Source organism: Lactuca serriola, chromosome 4 (assembly GCF_051521515.1).
Source record: "Lactuca serriola cultivar US96UC23 chromosome 4, Lser_US96UC23_V15, whole genome shotgun sequence".
Taxonomy (NCBI): domain Eukaryota; kingdom Viridiplantae; phylum Streptophyta; class Magnoliopsida; order Asterales; family Asteraceae; genus Lactuca; species Lactuca serriola.
Window position 1 is genome coordinate 76348360 of NC_136411.1, and position 9405 is coordinate 76357764.

A 9405-nucleotide genomic window follows, 5' to 3' on the forward strand; every position below is an offset into this window, starting at 1 on the left:
AATAATCTTCACTTCTTGTTCCTTCGAATGAACGTTCTTCAATGATCACCGTTGCTCCTTGAAAAGTAACAAATGACTAAAAAGTCCCTGTGGATCACAAAATTATAAAGACCCTTCTCACCACAGTTGTTCAAGGATGTAACCTTGGCTCAGAAAGTTCCGATACAGTCTCATTGAGTCTCTACTTCTTTTGAATTCGATTTTTAAGACAAATGAAACTTTGAGATAAAAACAAAACAAAACTAAACTTAGCACACAAACAAAGCAACCAAGAATAAAAATACACTCAAAAGCAATAAGAATATTTTTGGATTTTTTATTTTTCGATTGTTTGTTGTTTTTTTAATTCTCTCCCTAAATTTGTGCATAGAGGAAAAATATGAACAAATTTAACAAAAAAAAATAATGACTAAATTTAAGACTTCTTGGGATCAAAGTTGTCAGGCAATTTAATATAAATTATCAGCACACACCTGCATGAATAGACGACTAGGAATACCAGAATGAAACCCTAATTTTAAGGGTTTGGGACCCTATTTAATCTCCTCAACTCCCATATATTGGCCTCTCCTTCAGCCTCCTTTGTCCCAAACCCTAGCCACGAAACCCGTAACCAACTTTTGAGAGTTTTGAGCTATTTTGTGCCATTCTTTGTGATTTGAAGCTTCAAGAAGGAAGGAAAGGCTTGGAGATTCAAGAGAAAGTCGGTAGATCCAGAGTTCAAGCTGCATTTTGGTCTCATTTGAGGTATAAAGCTTATACCTTGGCTTTCCATTGCTTAGATCTTCATTTAGGGTTGTCTTTTACCCTTTTTAGGCCATATTGAAGTCATTTTTGAGATTTGAGTGTATCATGAAGTTGTAGCTTTAGATCCAGAGCCTTTGAGGGACTCCATGACATAAAGGTGCCAACTTTATGGCCATGAGAGTCCCATGCATCTTATAAACCACTTTTTAGAGCCTTATGAGCTAAATAATCCATGCATGAACGTAAAGTTAGAAACTATACGTGATATATCGACCCTAGGGAACCAAATCTATGTTTTGAATGCATTAAACCCAACTAAAATCGTCTATATTGATTTAGAATATGGGGGACTCGACGAGTTGTTCATATGACTCGGCGAGTTGGGTCGTGGTCCCCCAACCTTTTCTGTTACTGAGTAAGCTAGTTGAGTCTAGGAGATGACTCAGTGAGTTGGACATGGTTTTTGCACTTGAAGATTGAAGAACTCGACGAGTTCAATGAGGAACTCGACGAGCTGTGAGCAAAATTCCTGATTCGGTAAAGGAAGGACTCGACGAGTTCAAGGAAGGACTCGACGAGCTGAATGGAAAAGTTCTGATGTTGTTGATAGGAGGGACTCGTCGAGTTGGATCGCGATTTCATAGTTTTCTGATATATGAAACTCAACGAGTCGATGGACCAACTCAGCGAGTTGAGTCAACCCAGAACGTTGAATTTGACCAGAATGTTGACTTTGACCAGGATGTTGACCTTGACCAAAGAGTTGACTTTGACTTGGACTTTGACCAATGTTGACCTTCAAGGGTCATGAATCTGGAAAGGATAATTGAAGGAATGTCTATGTGTAGGATTTTGAGTAGGGTCGAGTTCAGAGCTGGAGTAATTGCAACTACTTCCAGATATTAAGGTGAGTTGCCTTCCAGTAGAAGTAGGTCTAAGGCCACAATGTTGGCTCACTAGTAGGAGTTGTTTGATTAGATAATTCTCTTTGTGATAATTGCCTGGTATGCCACTATCGGTTATGTTTTATGTGCTAGCATGGTATGATATTATGTGATAATGATAGAAGGGGAATAGTCTCGTACCCGGTCGATAGGACCGAAGGGGTAGGCCAGCACCCAAATATGTTAGGCAGTATGTGATTTATGTTTTATATGCTAGTATGTTATATGGTAGTGGTAAGGGGTAAACTAGTCCCCGGATCCGTTCAAAATGACCGAAGGGGTAGGCCAGCACCCATATATGCTAGGCAGTTATCGGTTGAAAGAGACCGAAGGGGTAGGACAATACCCAGTCACGTTAGGCAATTATCGGTTGAAAGATACCGAAGGGGTAGACCGGCACCCAGATATGCTCGGTGGTTACCGGTTGAAAGAGACCGAAAGGGTAGGCTAGCACCCGGATATGCTAGGTAGTATGTTATTGTATGGTATGTGGTATGATGGGGGGAACTCACTAAGCTTTGTGCTTACGGTTTTCAGTTTTGGTTTCAGGTACTTTGTTTTCAAAGGAAAGGAGTCGGCTCAATCGCAGCGCATCACACTATGTTTTCCGCACATGAGATCTTTGGGATTGCACTCTGATATTGTTTTATGATAACATGTTTTGATTATCGACACTTTGGTTTTGACATGGGGTGTTTTTATGGATGTCTTTTTACCGTTGGTTTTATGAATTATTAAGCTAAAAATGAAATGTTTTGTCTTAAATTTTGGGATGTTACATAACGATACTTCCTTACCTTGTCTCAGAGCTTCTCTTAAGCTCATAAGGAACCATGTACAACAATAGAGATTATTTTCCACGACCATACCAAATTTTATATGGAGGGTCTGGTTGTTCTCATCGATAGCAACCGCTACAAACATTGTTTTTAGGTGGTCCTTCTAAGAGGGACACTACCTATGAAAATCACTGGAAAGAAGCAGCCTATAAATGTACGGACCGATATTTTTTGGGAATAAGAATGAATTAATTTAGATGTAGAAACATTATCATTTTTACAGAAACAATAGAAAAGTACAAAAAACAAATATACCACCCATCTAATAGCCACAAAAATAAGCTTCGAAACGATCCATCGAATCAGTTCTGATGTGAGTGTAACTATGTGAGTTAATTCGCCTAAGGTTGTGAAGGTAAACTGGCTGGTTGTTAAAGCTTTCTTCTTCGTCCAAATATATATTTTTTTACAATTTATAATCATTTTTATTATTTTAGAATCATCATAATTGAAAAAAGAATGTGTAGATTGACCATATTGACCCTAAATACAAAATCCCTTTTCATATAAACTAGATGACCAAATTGCCCCTGAGCTCACGTAGGTTTGCTTCAAAGATGTAGGCTTTAAACTCATGTTGCCTTTGATCAATATTTTGTCACCATAGATGCACAGTTTATTATCCCCTTGTTTATACTAAGTGTCAGTTATAACACTCGGAAGTTTCATAATTGAATTGAAGTTGTTCTTTTTTCATGATCATGATTAACCTTTGAATTCAGCATACTATATTTTCTTTGTTAATTTATTGTTCTTGTGTGTATGCATGTATCATAAAATACAACCTCTCCTTTTTCGAATCGGGGAACTTTTGGTGCTGTGTTCTTGGGCAGTAGAATATGTTCTTATTACCCTATAATCTTAGTTTTTACTTCTTATGGTTACGTACATCTGTTTTGATTTAGGTTTAGGTGTTTCTTGGTGATTGGTTTATGGATTATTTGATTCCACTTGAGTGAAAATTTCAACTAAAATGTCCATATGTTTTGTACTTCTCAAAAAATACAAAAGCAACAACAAGAAATTCTAATTAACATCGAATCAAGTCTTCAACCTACAAGGACCTAGTTTCCTGCACAGCCTACAAGCCTAGCACACTCATGCTATGAGAGCATCATGGAAACCCAATTAAGAAAAGAACTCTATGCATCAAACAAAAAACAAGCTATAATTGTAATCCTAACAGAAAAAACCATGTTATATACCCCTAACTTGATTACCTTTGCCCTTTGTATTGAATAAATGATACATTGAGTAATCTGTATGTCTGCATGTGTGTTTGGTAAAAATATGTCACCCCTATATCGTAACTAGAGGTCATTTTTTTTTACTTTCCAGGTTCTTAGACTTTTTGGCACTTTTTCATTTATTGTTTTCATTTTCTCTTTGTTTTTTTGTCGGTCGACGATCTAATCCTAAATTAAGTTTTATTAACAAAAAAAAGACAGATTACAACTAATGTAATTACTTTTAACCCTCTTTGACCATTTCAGCAGATTACTTGATGAACCTTCATATTAAAAATTACACACGCTCTTAACCAATTAAACTGAAAGACTTTTGAATCAGGATGGTAACCAACTATTGAGTTTGTTCACATTTGATCCATTTCCTTTTTTTTATCTACTATACCATCGAACTAGTTGTTTATGTTCACTATAACCCTTTTAACCGACTATCACCTGTGATAACCGGTCAAAAGGGTTATGGTGAACACAAATAACAAGTTCGATGGTATATAGGGTACAAAAAAAAGGAAATGGACCAAATGTGAAAAAACTTAACAGTTGGTTACCCTTCTGAGTCATTTTTCCTTTACTCATTTATAGAAAATCTCACGTCATCTCCTACTCATATTAATGACTTTATGAGATTTATTTTTGCTTCTCTTTAAAATATAACCCAGAAATAACATTATTCATACATGTACCACTTAGTAATACATTTGCATATTTATTAGATGAATATTGATTTGAGAATGTGCATTTCATGACTATATTTACATTTCCAATCAAATGATTTATCGTATCATGGATTCTGGACAGGTCTACAAACGAGTGGAATCACAAGTGCTGTGATTTTTGAGTTTACTTGGATTTAAGATCAAATTCATGGAATAAGATGCAACATCGATATATACAGGATCATGCAGATTTTGTAGAGACAACACCATAATACACCGTGGTAACGGTCAAACCATGTCGTGGTTCTGGTAATTCAGCTTGTTCTTGTTCTTCGTCTGACCTCTCTGCTAGCAACCTTTTCAGCTCCTCCAAATCTTTTTCTGGATTAAATTTTTCGTCTTGTAACTTTAGCTCTTGTGACTCATATTGTTCTTGTTCGTTAGACAAGATGTTATCTAACCATCTTCCAAATTTCATCAAATCTTCATCTGAGTCATACTCCTCATCTTCTTGCTCAATTCCTGTACTACTTCCTCAAGAAAAGCATCAAGAGCATCGAGATTTGGAAAATACATAATAAATAAAAATAAAAATAAAAATTAAACTAAATAAAAAAAATTAATCAATAAATTAAAAACGATAACAATTAGCAAATAAAATTAACTATTTGAACCGTTCCCCGGCAACGACGCCAAAAACTTGATGCGTGTGAAACAAACTAGTTTTAATCCTACTAACTTAAACACAAAGACAAACACACGAAAGGCAGTGTACCTATCGTTTAGCAATTTAGTTCAGGTAAGTAGGGTATCGAACACAGGGAACGGTAAACAATTAAAATAAATGCTAATATTATCTAAATAAAACAAGTAATAAAAGATGAGGTTTATCTAGTTTTGCAAGACTAGAAACTTAAATAATCAATTAACACTCCAACAAAGACAATTAACAACTAAGAAGAAATAGAAAGGACAACTAGATTCAATGATAAAAGAGACTTCTGTTCAGATTTGATTCACTTATTCCTTTGGTTGATTTCTTGGCAAGTGCAATGGATCAATATGTCAATGGTTACCGATTCTTAATGTGATTGGGTTCATGTTCACTATTACCAATACTTTAGTAGACAAGTTAATTCAAACAGTGGCCAGTTGATTAAACTAACAAGTTTCCTAGTGTTCAGTTCATATCAAGTAAGACTTGTAATAATAGCTAATAAAATTTGTTCAATTCAATCACCTCATATGTGGTTGTTCGTCACACATGCTCACACATTGATTTACATATTTTCTAGTTAACCCTAGTTTCATGTTCACTATTCCTAGGCATACAATCTTGTATTCACAAAACTATATGAATCAAGTAATCAAGAAGATGTTCATGCAACTCAATAACTTACTTAATAACATAAAACATTTATCATCAATACATGAGGATCTTTAACAAGCTTAACAAGATGAATAACCAAATTCATATTAATCCAACCACTCAATCAAACCATGTTCATAAGATTATCTCATCCAAACAGAAGTAAAAAGATTTTAGCTCATATCTACAGCAAGTAATAATCTAAAATCAAAATCTAATGATCCATACATGGTTCAAAACAAAGCTTAAGAATAAAGAATGATTATTTGCCTTTGATTCTCTTCTAAATTGTCTCTTAGGTTGCAATCTCGAAAACTGAAGCTTCAAGAATCCTTCTGGTCTTCAATAATCGCAGCTAGCCTCCAAAAAAAGTTAGGGTTCGAATGAGAAGTGTTTCTATATATAAATTCTGAAAACAGTGCCAGCTCGACGAGTTTTCACCACAAACTCGTTGAGTTTTTTTGATAATCCATGTATACAGCGTGTACGACAAGGCATCTTCGAATCGGGATAAATTTAATCCATGTACTCACTTTATTTTTGGTTTGATCACATTTAGTCACCTAACTTTTAAAATTGTGCTCATTTAGTCACTAAAATTTAAAAGTTTAGTGACTAAATGAACACAATTTTAAAAGTTAGGTGACTAAATGAGCACAAATCTAAAAGTTAAGTGACTAAATATGACCAAACCAAAAGTTAAGTGACTAAATGAGCACAAAGTCAAAAGTTTGATGACATTTTAAAACTTAAAAAGAGTTAAGTGACCAAATGAGCACAAAACAAAAAGTTAAGTGACCAAAAATGACCTAAACCCTATCATTTATTTAAACTTTGAATCCAATAAGTTAATGGTTTTATTATATTTGATGGATAAGTAATTTAAATTTATCTATAATTAGGTCAGTATTCGAACGTTGCATAGAAAACAACTACAAATTTTTAGATATATGTTATTTATTTATAAAAATGGTGTTTTGAACTTTGATTCTTGTAATAATTTAGAATAAAATATTGATTATTTGTAATTATATAAAGATAGGTTAAAATATGGATGAAAAAATATTGTGTGGATGTAAGGATTAATATGTGTCAAGTATTATTTAGAAAAAAATAAAACATTAATTAATCAAATAAGGGTAATTTGGTAAATGACTTATAAATCAATCAATTAAATTTAAAATTGAAGCCTATAATCTTAGTAACTGCATTTTAGATTGATATTATATTTATGTTAATATCTTTTTCAACCCTACGTAACATAGGAATGCCTTCCCCCTTTATTTTTCTTCTCCACTTCCTATCTTCGTCATTTCACAAGGGAGTATCACCATCGACGATCCCCTTCCAATGAAACATAAACACACCACTGAAACCGACAGTACATCAAACCATCGAAGCCATCATGTTCGAAATTCCATGAATCAGAGCCCTCGTTGTTCAAATATTTGTTTCATCACAACCACCATCATCAGAAATCATGTTTCATCACTTCTGGAAACCACGTCGTCCACCGCTGGAAGATCTATCTGGATTTGTCTCTGAAACTAACGTGAACCATCATTCCCGTCGTTTTCATCTAGGCTAATCAGATCCCTCCCCCTCCCCTATGTGTGAACTACAGTAGAATTCAACGGTGACGAATCGACTCACAAAACTTCCAAATTAAGGTATGTAATTGATTCTTGTTATTCATTTAAGTTCGATTCTTGTTATTTACCAAATCAATTTTGTGTTAGATTTCCCTTTTTCTTGTTGTTCATCATGTTACGCTTTTATTCTTGTTCATTACATACTTATCATTCGTGGGTCTCAGAAATTATATTTAGGGTTGTGCATGGGTCGGTTTGAGTCGGCTTTGGAACCAAACCCAACCCAACCCATAAGTGGTTGGTTTCTGGTTTTCAGAACCCAATAGGATCGGTTTTTGGTCGGTTCGGTTTCTTGGGTTCTAAGGTCGGTTTGGGCGCTTTTTCGGTTTCTTGGGTTCAACCCAGACATTCACGGGTTATGGGTTTAAACCCATGGGTTTTGGGTTTTAACCTATTTTTCATAAATGAAGCAACAAGTTAAATACTTCAAAAAAAACAAAATTTAAGTTAAATACTTCAAAAAACATGAGTCTTACAACAAATAGTCTATTACAAGTTACAACCAAAGCCCGAAATAGTCTATTACAACCAAAAAAACAATCAAGTATGGGTCGGTTTCTTGGGGCGGTTTGTCGGTTTTAAGTATGGGTCGGTTTCTCGGGTTGGATGGGTCGGTTTCTGAGTAAAAACCGAAACCGAACCCGATTTTTCGGTTTTCAAAAAATTCAAACCCTAACCATCGGTTTTGCTACGGTTTCGGTTTCTTCGGTTTTAGTCGGTTTCTCGGTTTCTTGGTTTGGGTTTGCTCACCCCTAGTTATATTATTGCATATGACTTTGTTACTGGATCTTTCAGGTTCAAAATGATTGGGCATCCCCTGCTTCAAATGTTCTTCTTGGAATTTGAATGATTGAAAGACAAATCACATTCTTCATCATCATATTAGGTTGTCAGATTTTACACATAAATTGTAGTGTTTTTCAACTGTGACTTATGCTCAGGTGCATGAATTTATTTTCAAAATTTTTGTTTTTATCCATTGTTGAGTTGTTCACTTAAGATTTCTGGTATTAAATCCGTTTTATTGTGGGTTATGCGTTTAGTTAGTTAACAATTTTAGTAGATTAATTGATCAAGTTGTAGCTTACATGGTTTATATAGTGATTTGTGAATATTGATTTATGATATTAACGTGATGAATGGAACATGCAGTGGTGAAGAACTTGGAAGATGCACATGAACAGATTGAGAATGCAATAAATTACACATGGAATTCATGATTCAAACGTATCTTGGAGATACATACTCTTTCAAACATATATGTTTGTGCAAGCAAATTTTATAATTGAAGTGGTAGAACTACGTGTGATAGATTTAAATGAAACGGTGTCTGGACCATTTTAACGGTGTCTGGACCAGTCAATCGATTCAGGTTAGTCATATTCCATTTGATTAAATTATGTTCATAATTGTTGTACTTTATTTATTTTTTGTTTTATGTTTCATTTTTATTTTGTGTTTCAACTTAAGCGTATATACATATTCCGAATGAAATGGGTACATTCTATCAGCATTACATGCTTCTAGGTGCTGCATAAGAAAGAAAAAAAAAGACAAAGAAGAAGGATATTCTGATAATAAAAAAGAAAAAAAAGATAAAGAAGAAGAATATTTTGATACTATTAATGAATAAAGAAGATAATCAACAAAAGATTATGGCTTTTGGTGTTACCCCCACTTGCAGCTTCATGGATCCAAAACAAAAAAGTTAGAATTTGATTTTCTGAAAGACATTCTCACAAAATGTATTCTAATTCATTCTTAAAGAATTAATGAAGAATGTTTTTAAGATTTTCTTTTTTATGTAATACTTTTTACATGAATTCATGATTATTCTTAGAAGAATGATATTTTTTCCTTTATTGTCATTGTATTCTATTAGAATATGCATATTGAATTCTGTTAGAATAGTTATTCTGTTAGAATAGTTATTCTATGTATGTTCATTCTT